At 40.4% G+C, this 11,018-nt stretch overlaps 1 pseudogene; it reads right to left on the bottom strand.

Annotated features, from left to right (window-relative positions):
* Positions 1-406: 406 nt before the first annotated feature.
* LOC138167569 (endoplasmic reticulum membrane-associated RNA degradation protein pseudogene) lies at positions 407-1,414 on the bottom strand (annotated as a pseudogene).
* Between the last annotated feature and the right edge of the window lie 9,604 nt (positions 1,415-11,018).

Raw genomic sequence — 11,018 nt, 5'->3', positions numbered from 1 at the left:
ATGAGCATCTTACAATATATACCACAATAAATTCTAAATGAGTATAAAACCCACATCAAAAGAAGCTATATCTTTTTTTTTTCCTTTTTGGAGGGGAGGAAGGCTCCTGGACAATTGGGTTTAAGTGACTTCCCCAAGGTCACACAGCTAGTAACTTGTTAAGTGTCTGAAGCTGGATTTGAACTCAAGTTCTCCTGACTCTAGAGCTGGTGCTCTATTCACTTCGCCACATAGCTGCCCCTGAAACTATATCTTTTTTTTTTTTCCAATATAATATAGTTTATTTAAAGAATATAGGTGAATGGGAAGGAAACTGGAGATAACAGAGTGAAAGGCTTAAAGATAGCAGAATAAGAGCAACTATGATTAATAATGGATATAAATATATAATTACAAGCATCACCGTTTCGAAGAAGCACCAACACCTGACCACACAAGCTGGGGAATCCTGCTACAGCTGTCAGGGTCCTGCACGGGAGGATCCCAGGCAATGTCTCCTCCATGAGTGAAATTTCAATTTGGGGTGTGAATCTTATAGTTTAGGTAGTCTATGTGATCTGAATTTCATTACTATAGCTTCCCAAAATGGGATCATGGCTTTCAACACAAAAGTTGATTTCTTTACCAGTTCTTCAGCTATTGACAGTACTTTATCATTAATATCAGGAAAAATGATTAATTCCTTTAAGTGTGTAAAAGTTAGAAAAGGCCGATGTACAAATGTAAAGTTAGTTTGCTGAAGATAACTTTTTAATAGTCATCCCAAGCCTGCTGTCGACAACACCAGCATAGAGCAATGCTTTGGAGGAATTTCCTGAGGACATGCAAATCCATGCCACAAAATATTACTCAGATTGAGTCCACATAGAGAACCAGTGAATACTCTGAGTATATCCATCACAGATTGTCCAAACACTTCAGCAAGCTCCTTAGATACAAGCAAATCTCTTAAAAGAAATGGACATTCCTTTCCAATCAATAAAAACACATCACCCAAAGCTCGTTCCAGACATGATGTTTGTTTCATTAAGCTAAGAGGAATAGCTTCTGGTTGCAGACTCTCCAGAGCAACAAATATTTCAGGAAATAGCTCTGGAAAATTTGTCCATTGGAACCAAAGGGAATATCAAACTTCAAACTGTGCCTTAGTCAGGGAATATATATATACAGGACCTAAGAGGCTCACACTCTTTAAGTAATCCACATTTTGTCCTGAATCTGTATAGCACTTACATTCAGCAATTGTTTTCCAGCACACTTCACCATGCTAAGATACAATGCTGTTGATATCATGGCTTTCTTTTACTTCAGACCCAAGTCTGCAAACCATGTCATGTACTGGGGGAGACAGGCATGTAGTGATGGAGTCAGTTATTAACATCTCTAACTGAAATCTAGCATTTCCTTCTATCATGCATCTTTTTTTTTTTTAAGCAATCAGGGTTAAGTAACTTGCTCAAGGTTACACGTCCAGGTGTTTCTGGGTGGGTGCTAAGTGTCTGAGCCTGGATTCGATCCCCAGGTCATCCTGACACTGGAGCCGGTGCTCTTACTCACTGTGCTACCTGGCCGCCCCCATCATGCATCTTAAAGCATCATTATTTTAAGGAGGGTTTCACAGGCTTCATCAGACTGTCAAAGGGGTCCATGACCCAGAAAAGGTGAAGAGCCCACACGGTGAATGCAGCCTGGCCACCACAAACACATGATCCTGGGCTGACCAGAGGGAGCTGAGGGAGCAGCGATTCCAGGAGATACCAAATTCGCTACGGCCAGGGTTTCGAGATGGTTTCTCAGTCCCTGGATGAGTGGACTGGACTTTACACCACTGGACATAAACCACCAACTGCCGGATCCATCACAGCACTATGCACAGCAGCACTGGCCCCGAGAACCCTGGAGCCTCTTGTGACACCAACCTCACTTTTTTTTTTAAATAGAGAAAAATGAAAGGACATACCTTTAACAAGTTGGAATAAGGAAAAAATTCTTAACCAAATAAGATTAAGATGAAAAAGAATTTCAATTACATGAAATGAAAAACCTTCTCCACAAACAAAATCATTAACAGCTAGGAAAAGAAGGGAAGCTGCTGCCTGGGGGGAAATTTATGTATCTAATATCTTTTATAAGGGTCTGATATTCAGATATATAGAAAATTAATACAAATATATAAAACCAAAAGCAATTTTCCAACGCATAAATGGTCAAAGATATGAACAAATATTTCCTGTTTGAAAGATCACTAGGAAGAAGAGAAGGGTATTTCTGAGTATCACTATGATATTTTTTTAAAAGCATAAAAATACTTTTTAAAATATCAATTCTTTTTTTTAAACCATTTCCCCTTATCTATACTCTAGACAAAAACATTTATCATTTAAAAAAAATTTTTTTCTCTCTCCTCTCATACAGTGTAATATCCCTGAAGGCAGGGATTTTTATTTTTCATTTTTTGCCTTTACATCCTCAACACTACTGTAGTGCCTTGTACATTACTCATAGTTGCTTAGTGAATATTTATTGGATTGACTCTGTATTTTGTAATACTTTTTCTACAGCCTTTCTTGTCCTTTTACCATCCAAAGTCAAGTTTTGGCACAGTGACGATCATTTCATGCCCAGATGATTAAAAATGGCTTCTCACTGCCACTCTCTCAGCCCCATTTTCCCCTTCATTTGCTTCAAAAAGTTATGTCAGATTGATCTTTTTTTTTCTTTTTGGAGGGGGGAAGGTAGGACAATTAGGGCTAAGTGGCTTGCCTAAGGTCACATGGCTAGTAAGAGGTCAAATTTGAACTCAAGTCCTCCTGATTCTAGGGCCGGATTCACTGCACCACCTAGCTGCCCCAGATTGATCTTTTTGATAGATAGTCCAAGGTCAACTAAGGCACAACTGGGTATAAACCTGGACTAATTCGTCCAGAGCTCCATTATTTCATTCAAAATATTCAAACCAAGTATGTAGCAATACAGGTAAGAATGGTAAATACCCCCTTCATCTCTTAAGCCTTTACTCTTTGGAAGAATGGATTTGTCTTGTATTATGACTTGGACCATTCATTCCAAGTTGGTATAGAGATAGAAGATTTCAATTAAGTTTTTTCCCTAAGTGGAGTTTAATCAGGAAAGCCTGGGAAATTCCATGAAGTGAGGGATGAGGCCTTCCTTTGGGATTTGGTTTTTATGAAAATATATTTTGGTCCTGAAAATATGTATATCCATTCAAACCTCATTGTGGGTAAGTGATTAAGTCTCAGCATTTTGGGTGATTTGATTGGGTCAGTCTCCTGTGGATTTGAGTTATGCCATGTCTTTATTTTTCATCTATTAAAGAGAAGAGAAAGACTTGACACTGTCAGAATTGGAGAGATCTAGAGAGATTTGGAGAGACATGGGACAATCAGATTTGAGAATGGATTTTGGTCCTTGGGTTGCTGTAAAGCCTTCCCACTCCACTTCCTCCCCATCCCCAATTTGGCAATCATAAAGAGGTGGTAGCAGAGTTCAGGGATTCTAGGTATGGGTTTGTTAAACCAGCCCACTTACCCAGAATACAGAACAAAAAGATTTTTTTCAAGCTTTATAATATGGTAGTTTCTTTTTTCCCCTCCTATTTTGGAAACTCATTATGTGAAAAGCCCAAGTTATGTGAAATTATCAAACATGACTATCACTGTTTCAAGATGGAATCGACCATTTCTTCCAGAACCAATAGATATCATGGTCTTTGGTTGAGATAAATCATCATTATTATACTATTCAATTAATAACTAATTATTAATTTTAATCCAGGCTCTTGTCCTTTATTTCCTCTTTAAGGACCAGCTCTTGTTAAAATCAGTCTTGAAGGTCAAGACTGATTGATGAGATTATTTTTAGCCCTCAAGGAACACACTCACCCTAAAAACTGGGGCCAGGTAGTCTCCTTATTGTCTTGGGAGGAAAAGATTTTCATTCAGAGGGAAGAAAAGACCTGCCTGGTCCGTCATACAGGACACATACCCCCATCTAGTCCCCGCCCCCATATGTGAGTGGGAAGGGCTCTGCTCCTGGCTAAAACTACTCTCATTTCTTCTGGCCAACTGGCAAATAGCACCGCAGCCCAGTAAACAAAGGCTCAGCCTGCACTGGGGCATGAGCAGCGATAGCTCAGCTGGGTTGAGAAACGTTTGTCAATCTGTAATGCTCATGAGTAAGGTCAAGAATTTTCTGCCTTTCTCTTTCCCAATAAAGAGTTGGCCTCTTCCCCTCTAACCCCCCCACCCCAAGATATTAAAGCAGCAAACACAGCTGGACCTTCTGGGCCTTGGTGGGTGTGTGATGGTCAAGACTGAAAATTAAAGTCAAACTTTACCCAATTAACTTTTCTGTGCCCCTCTGGGCCAAACGAACCAATTGGTAACATTGACGTAGTAAGGATCAGATGGAGACAGCTATAAAGCACAGTGGTTAAAGTGCTGGACCTGGAGTCAGAAAGACCTGAATTCAAATTTGACTTCATATAATTATTAGCTGCATTATCCTAGTTAGGCAAGTCATTTAACCTGTCTGCCTCAGTTTTCTCCTCTGTTAAATGGGCATAAATGGGAGGGCACCTATATTCCAGAGTTATGAGGTTAAATGAGATAATAGTTAAAAAGTACTTTATAAATGTTATTATTATTATTATTATACATTTGCCAGGTGGCCTGACCTAATAGGGTCACCCCTGAGTGAGAATTCTGGGAGGTGTTCACTTAACCCTGACCCCAAAAAGGGAAGTAGGTAGGCTGTATGGGGCCCAAGATAATTGGCAGCCAAGTAGGACTGGACCTTCTCCCAGTTCTGCAGCCAACATGATTCTGTAGCAGCTGTCTGGTGCCTTTTTGGAAACTAGATAAAAAACAACCACTTGGGCAAAATTGTGAAAGGCAAAGTTTGACATTGGGCTCCTTCTCCCTCCCTCTCCCTATTTCTCTGGTCTCTGGCTTTTCCACTATCTGCCACTCCCACTCCTAGACACTGCCCGGTGTCTCCTTCCACCAAGCTCTTCTTTTATGATCTTAGATTTGGTGGTAGAAAGGACTTCAGAGGTCCAACAATCTGCCTCACTTTATAGATGAGGAAACCAGGACCCCAGAGGTGAAGAGACTTACCCAGAGTCTTACAGGTAGGAAAAGGCAAAGTGAGGATTTGAGACAGAATTTCTGGCTATAAATACAATGTTCTTTCCCCAGCATCCCTAAGGTGTAAAGGTGTATCTCTATAGGCATTATATCTTAATAGAAGGCTTTGAAGATGAAAATCTCTCAAAGTGAAAAAGATTGCATTTCCAATGGTCGAATTTTAGGTGGTTGAGGGAAGGGTGCATATTTTCATTCATTCGTTCATTCATTCATTTTGCTTTTTGGAGAGCAATTGGGTTTAAGTGACTTGCCCAAGGTCACACGGCTAGTTTTTGTCTTAAGTGTCTGAGGCCGAATTGGAATTCATGTCCTCCTGACTCCAGGGCTGGTGCCCTATTCACTGTACCACCTTGCCACCCTAAGAGTTTACTTTTTTTTTTTTGCCTTTTGGAGGGCAGTTGGGGTTAAGTAACTTGCCCAAGCTTACACGGCTAGTGTTTTTGTGTGGGTGTTGTGTCTGAGGCCCGAACCTGAACTCTGGTCCTCCTGACTCCAGGCCAGCGCTTTACTCACTGGGCCACCTAGCCTCTCAGAAGAGTTTACATTTTAATGAGGAAAGTAAAAGATATAAGGGAGTGGTGATGGAGGGGAGTGGAGAGAGTGGTACTTCAGTGGAAAGTTTAGGGGGCAGCTTGTTGCATAATGGATTGAGAGGTGGGCCTAGAGTCAGGAAGGTCTGAGTTCAAATTCAACCCCAGATATTAACTGCTTGACTATGGGCAAATCACTAAACCTTCATTTACCTCATTTTCTTCAACTGTAAAATGGAGGTGTTAAAGAAAAACCTCTGTGAACTGTGAAATGAAAGAAACCCCCTATCCAAAAAGGGGGACCTGGAATGAATTGAGTCTGATCACAATTTGCACAGATTATAAAGGCATTTATTGACTGCAGAGAAGAAGTTTGCAAGCTGGAATGGGTGAGAACACTGACTCACTGTTCAAAGCCCAGTTAGAAAGAGTGAGATATTTATACTTTTCAAACAAAGAAAGGCAGAGAATTTGGGGAGAAAGGTGGGAATCCCTTAAGGGGAGGGGAAAGTACAAGAGGGGAAGTGAGGAATTCCAGGTGTCAGATCTGTGACACTTTGATACACAAATCAACCTGACTGTTCAAGGCTTAAACACAAATACTAAGATAAGGGGATGACTTCAAAAACTGTAAAACAGGAGGTGTACAAGAGCCCCACAATCAATAGTTAGGGGAATCTCTGAAGATAAGCATGTCTCTTGAAGGTCCTTAAACCATCAGATGGCTCAGGGTCTGCTTCAAGGATGGTATGAGTTCAATTGGCCTTGGAGTTGCTGATTTTCTGCATGTCCAGCTGGGTTTATTCTCAGTCACCACCAAGGATTGTTGGTATGTCAAGTGCCTCTGTATCTTCTGATACAGCAGGTCCTCAGACAGCCCTTCCCTGTTACCTGGATAATTGGTGGCTCAAGCAAATCAAGGCATCCGTTTTCACAGGCTACTAATATCACTTACCCCTCAGAGCTGTTGTGAGGATCAGATGATAATATTTTTTAAACGCTCTTAATACAGTGCCTGGTGCATTGTGGATGTTATGTCATCGCTGTTCAATCATTCAGTTGTGTCTGACTCTTCATGACTCAATGGACCATACTGTTCATGGGGTTTTCTTGGCAGAGATAGTGGAGTGGTTTGCCCTTTCCTTTTCCAGTGGATTAAGACAAACCAAAATTAAGTGACTCGCCAAGGGTCAGCTACTCTGAGATTGAATTTGAACTCAGGTCTTCCTTACTCCTGGCCTAGTGCTCCATCTAATTGCCTGTAGGTCCTATACAAATGCTTAAAAAAGATACTTGGAGGGTAAGTGGGACCAAAGGGGAGGACATTGACACATCCCATCCAGGAACAATGGCAAAGTTAATGCAATCAGGTTTATGGTTCCGGACAGTGAGGGGAGAAGGAAAGGAAAGAGTATGGCCAAGGCCCTGGTGTTTAATGATGGATTGTGGAGGCAATTGGGACAATCTCTTACTGGGCTTATAGTCTGCTCAGAAAGCTAATAATGCTTATTGGTCATGAATAAGTTTTTCAAGGAGTGAGAAGGTGCTGGATGTAGTGAACACAAGGTATTGTCATGAATAATGGAATTAATTATATTTAGTAAATAATAAATGACTGGTTGTTGATATAGGAATTAAATCAGAACCAGCTGACAAACCATTGAGTACTTGGAGCAAAGGTTAAAAGTAGGAGAAAGGGTAAAGATGAGAAAATAACGGTGATTAATTGCAACAGCTTCAATCTGACTAGATGAACTATGAATATGAAAAAAAGTCTGGAAAAAGAAAAAATAGCATAAAGACATATTTCCTTTGATTATCACTATTTCTTGCAAAGGTTTTAACTGGTGTTAAGTAGCTACCATAACAAGTAGTTCAAAAGAGGAGTCAGTTAGGGGGCACAGTGGATAAAATTCTGGGACTGGAGCCAGGAAGACCTGAGTTCAAATTTGATCTTAGACACTTACTTGCTATGTGACCCTGGGCAAGTCACTTATTTTCTGTTTGCTTCAACTTCCTCAACTGTCAAATGGGGATGATAATATCTCACAGGGTTTTTCTGAGGGTGGAATGAGATATTTGTAAAGCACTTAGCTTAGTGCCTATATAAATGTCAATCATCATCATATCATCATCATCATGATTATAGCTGTGATGGGTGAAATCTGAAATAACTGAGGAAAAAGGGTTTGAGTTTCCTGAGTATATCAAGTTATTAAGCAATGATTGCCAATTGCATAGCAAATTGGGACCAGAGCTCCTCAGCTTGGCACTGGACTCTGAATACAGCAGGAGACAGATTTTTATGCATCAAAAGAAAACAATTAACAGGATATAAATAAAGATACAAGATTAGGTAATCTGATTTCTAATTGGAAGAAAGGTTAGAAAATGTCCAAGTTGGGAGGGGGAGAACATACAGGTGCAATTCTCTGAAATCAGAAAAATAGATATCCTGCTTCCCCCAAGTATCTGTATTCAATTAAAGGAACATAGAAACAGTAACTGATTGACCAGTATAGGGTCAGTTTTCAGATAAGACAGAAGGCTTGCTTGAGCTATATAAATTCGAGAAAACTCCTTCTATCAGTCTTCAGATCTGACCAAGTTTCTGGTCAGCATAACCTAACTCCTTAGTTAAGGGTCTCTAAGCAGTAGGTAGAGGTGGATCCATCTTCTCAGGCACACAGAGCTACAATTCAGTAAAATTTTCTCTCAATTTCCACAATTGAAAAAAGTTTTCCCACTGAGACAGAAATCAGATTAGACTCATGATTCAGTGGAAGGGCAACTGCACTAGATCCAGAACTGAGTCACAAAATGGAGTTACTCAATTCCCACAATTCTCTCAAAACTTAAAAACTGCATTAGGCAGAATGTACTTGATCCCTTTGACAAGTATATTGAAGCGGTATCACAGGACTACAATGGCTTAGAATATAAACTCTTTTGTAAAACACTACGGAGGCAGAACCCATTTTTCATCTTAACCATAACCTTCAACCACTATTCCTCAGTATTTTCCCAGGCCACCTTCCTTGGTTTACCTTCCCTCCTTTCTCAGTCTCAATCCTTTGGGTAACCAGTTCAGTGTTCCTTTAGGTTCTACTCTGCAATTCCTTGCTTCCTTGCCCTAGTTGTCCATGCCCAGCCCTCCTCCACAACAACTGATAAGGTAGCCTTTTCTTCTCTCTGGGGCCAACCTCTCTAACATATATACTGGATATTATTCCCTCCTATCTTCTCCAATACATTCCCCTATCTCCTAATAATTACTTCTCTTTCAATAATCCTCATTCTCTCCCTAGCTACAAATTCCTTTCTTTTTTTTTTTTTTTAAGCAATCAGGGTTAAGTAACTTGCACAAGGTTACACGGCCAGTTATTTCTGGGTGTGGTGCTGAGTATCTGAGCCCGGATTTGATCCAGGTCATCCCGACACTGGAGCCAGTGCTCTTACTCGCTGAGCCACCTGGCCGCCCCTTACTAATTCCTTTCTTGTTGCCTAAAAATATGCCCAAGACTGTTCATACTTAGAAAAAAGGAAAAGCTTCACTAGATTCTCAGGCTATCCTTTATCTCTCCTCCCTTTCTCAAACGTCTAGAAAAGATGTTTACTTTTTCTGCCTTTACTTCCTCTCCTCTCACTTCTCAAGCTTTTGTAGTCTGGCTTCTGATTTCATCTCTTTTCAAAGTTACCAATGATCTTTTAATTATCAAATCTTATGACTTTGGGGGGGGGTTTCTTTTTTAAAATCCTCATATAATGTGGACCAGACCTAACTCAGATCAGTCCAGTGATTTAGACTCGGGGATAAGATGCTACAAGGAACTTCTGGATTATGAAATACCACAACACAACTTGTGTTGTTTGGTCATTTCAGCTGTGTCTGCCTTGTGACTCCATTTGGGTCTTCCAATAACTCTACCTCTTTCCCCTCAAACACTTTATAACAGGGAGTTGTGGGAGCCATTCTCAGAAAAAGGAAACCTACCATTTAAGGAAACCTGAACCATTTCCCAAGTTGCACTTCCCTGAGGAGACAGAAACCTCATGGTTCCATCAAACTGGTCAAAGAAATAGAATAAGGAAGGGGTAGAGAAGATTAATTGTGACTATATCCCAAAGTAAGCCATCCTTATCTTCCTAAGGGCTGGATCCAAGAAAGTGGTGGACCAAAGAGTCCCCCATCTTCTTAGGGTAACCTTTATTTCTCAAAAACAAAAACAAAAACCTGGTTCCCCTATATCTTTCCAGGTTTATTACACCTTAGTCTTTTTTCAACTTTGTGTTTTAGTCAAACTAACCTGTGTACTATTTCCTGAGCTCCATCCTTTCCACCTTCTTGTCTTTGAACCAGCTGTTCCCCATTCCTGAAATGTACTTTCTACTCACCTCTACTAATTGGAGTTTTTAGCTTTCTGGTACTACTCTGAGTTGCCTCAGTCTCCCAGCTCCTACCCCATATCTTCAAGTTGTTGGGTTTTCTTAACCTGGGGTCCAAGAAGCCCTGGACTCTGGGTAGATTTCAAGGAGTCTGTGAAGTTGGATGGGAAAGAAATTCAGCTTTATTTCAATATAACTGATTCCCTTATTTCATTTTATACATTTATAAATATTGAGAAATTCACTACTTTTCTACAGGGGTTACACAGAAAAAGGTTAAAAACTCTAGCAAAGGTAATACTTCTGGTTCTTTTTTCTTCTATGTCACTTTTTCCAGATTAATTTCTTCCATCAGGTTCCATCTCCATTCTCTACTTATCTAATAAACTAATCTACACAGTGGAGGTGGGAAGCAAATGTAATAATCTTTCAACAGACATTATTTTCATATTAAGAAGAACCTTCTGGAGATAAAATCTAACCCCCAAAGCAGTAGAATGGCTGGGGTAGATTTTGAGATGGACACAGTAGCATCTCTTAAATCATCCGCATTAATAACTGGTTAAAAGCTCAGCTCAGAAACGATCCTACTATGAGTCTCTCCCAAACTCCTGACTTGTCTGTTTGCTTCCTGCTCAAATTATCCTGTGTATACCTGTTTGTTTAGAATAGTGCATCTTCCCTTGCCCCACTACTCCATCCCCCAGACTGTAAGCTTCTTGAGGGGAGCAGCTTTTTTTCTTTCCTTATTCCTCCCTTCCTTTCCTTCCTTCCTTTTTCTCTTCTTTCCTTCATTTCCCTTCTTCCTTCCCTCTTTTCTCCTTTCTCTCCTTCTCTCTCCTTCCTTCCCTCCCTCTTTCCTTCCTCCCCTCCCTTTTTCCTTCCTCCCTTTCTTTCCTTCTCTCTCTCTCTCTCTCTCTCTCTCTCTCTCTCT

The sequence above is a fragment of the Petaurus breviceps genome, unplaced genomic scaffold, assembly GCF_028583685.1.
Source record: "Petaurus breviceps papuanus isolate PSGF00001 unplaced genomic scaffold, PetGlider_PUasm1.0 229, whole genome shotgun sequence".
Lineage (NCBI taxonomy): Eukaryota > Metazoa > Chordata > Mammalia > Diprotodontia > Petauridae > Petaurus > Petaurus breviceps.
This window is presented reverse-complemented; position numbering and strand designations above follow the sequence as displayed.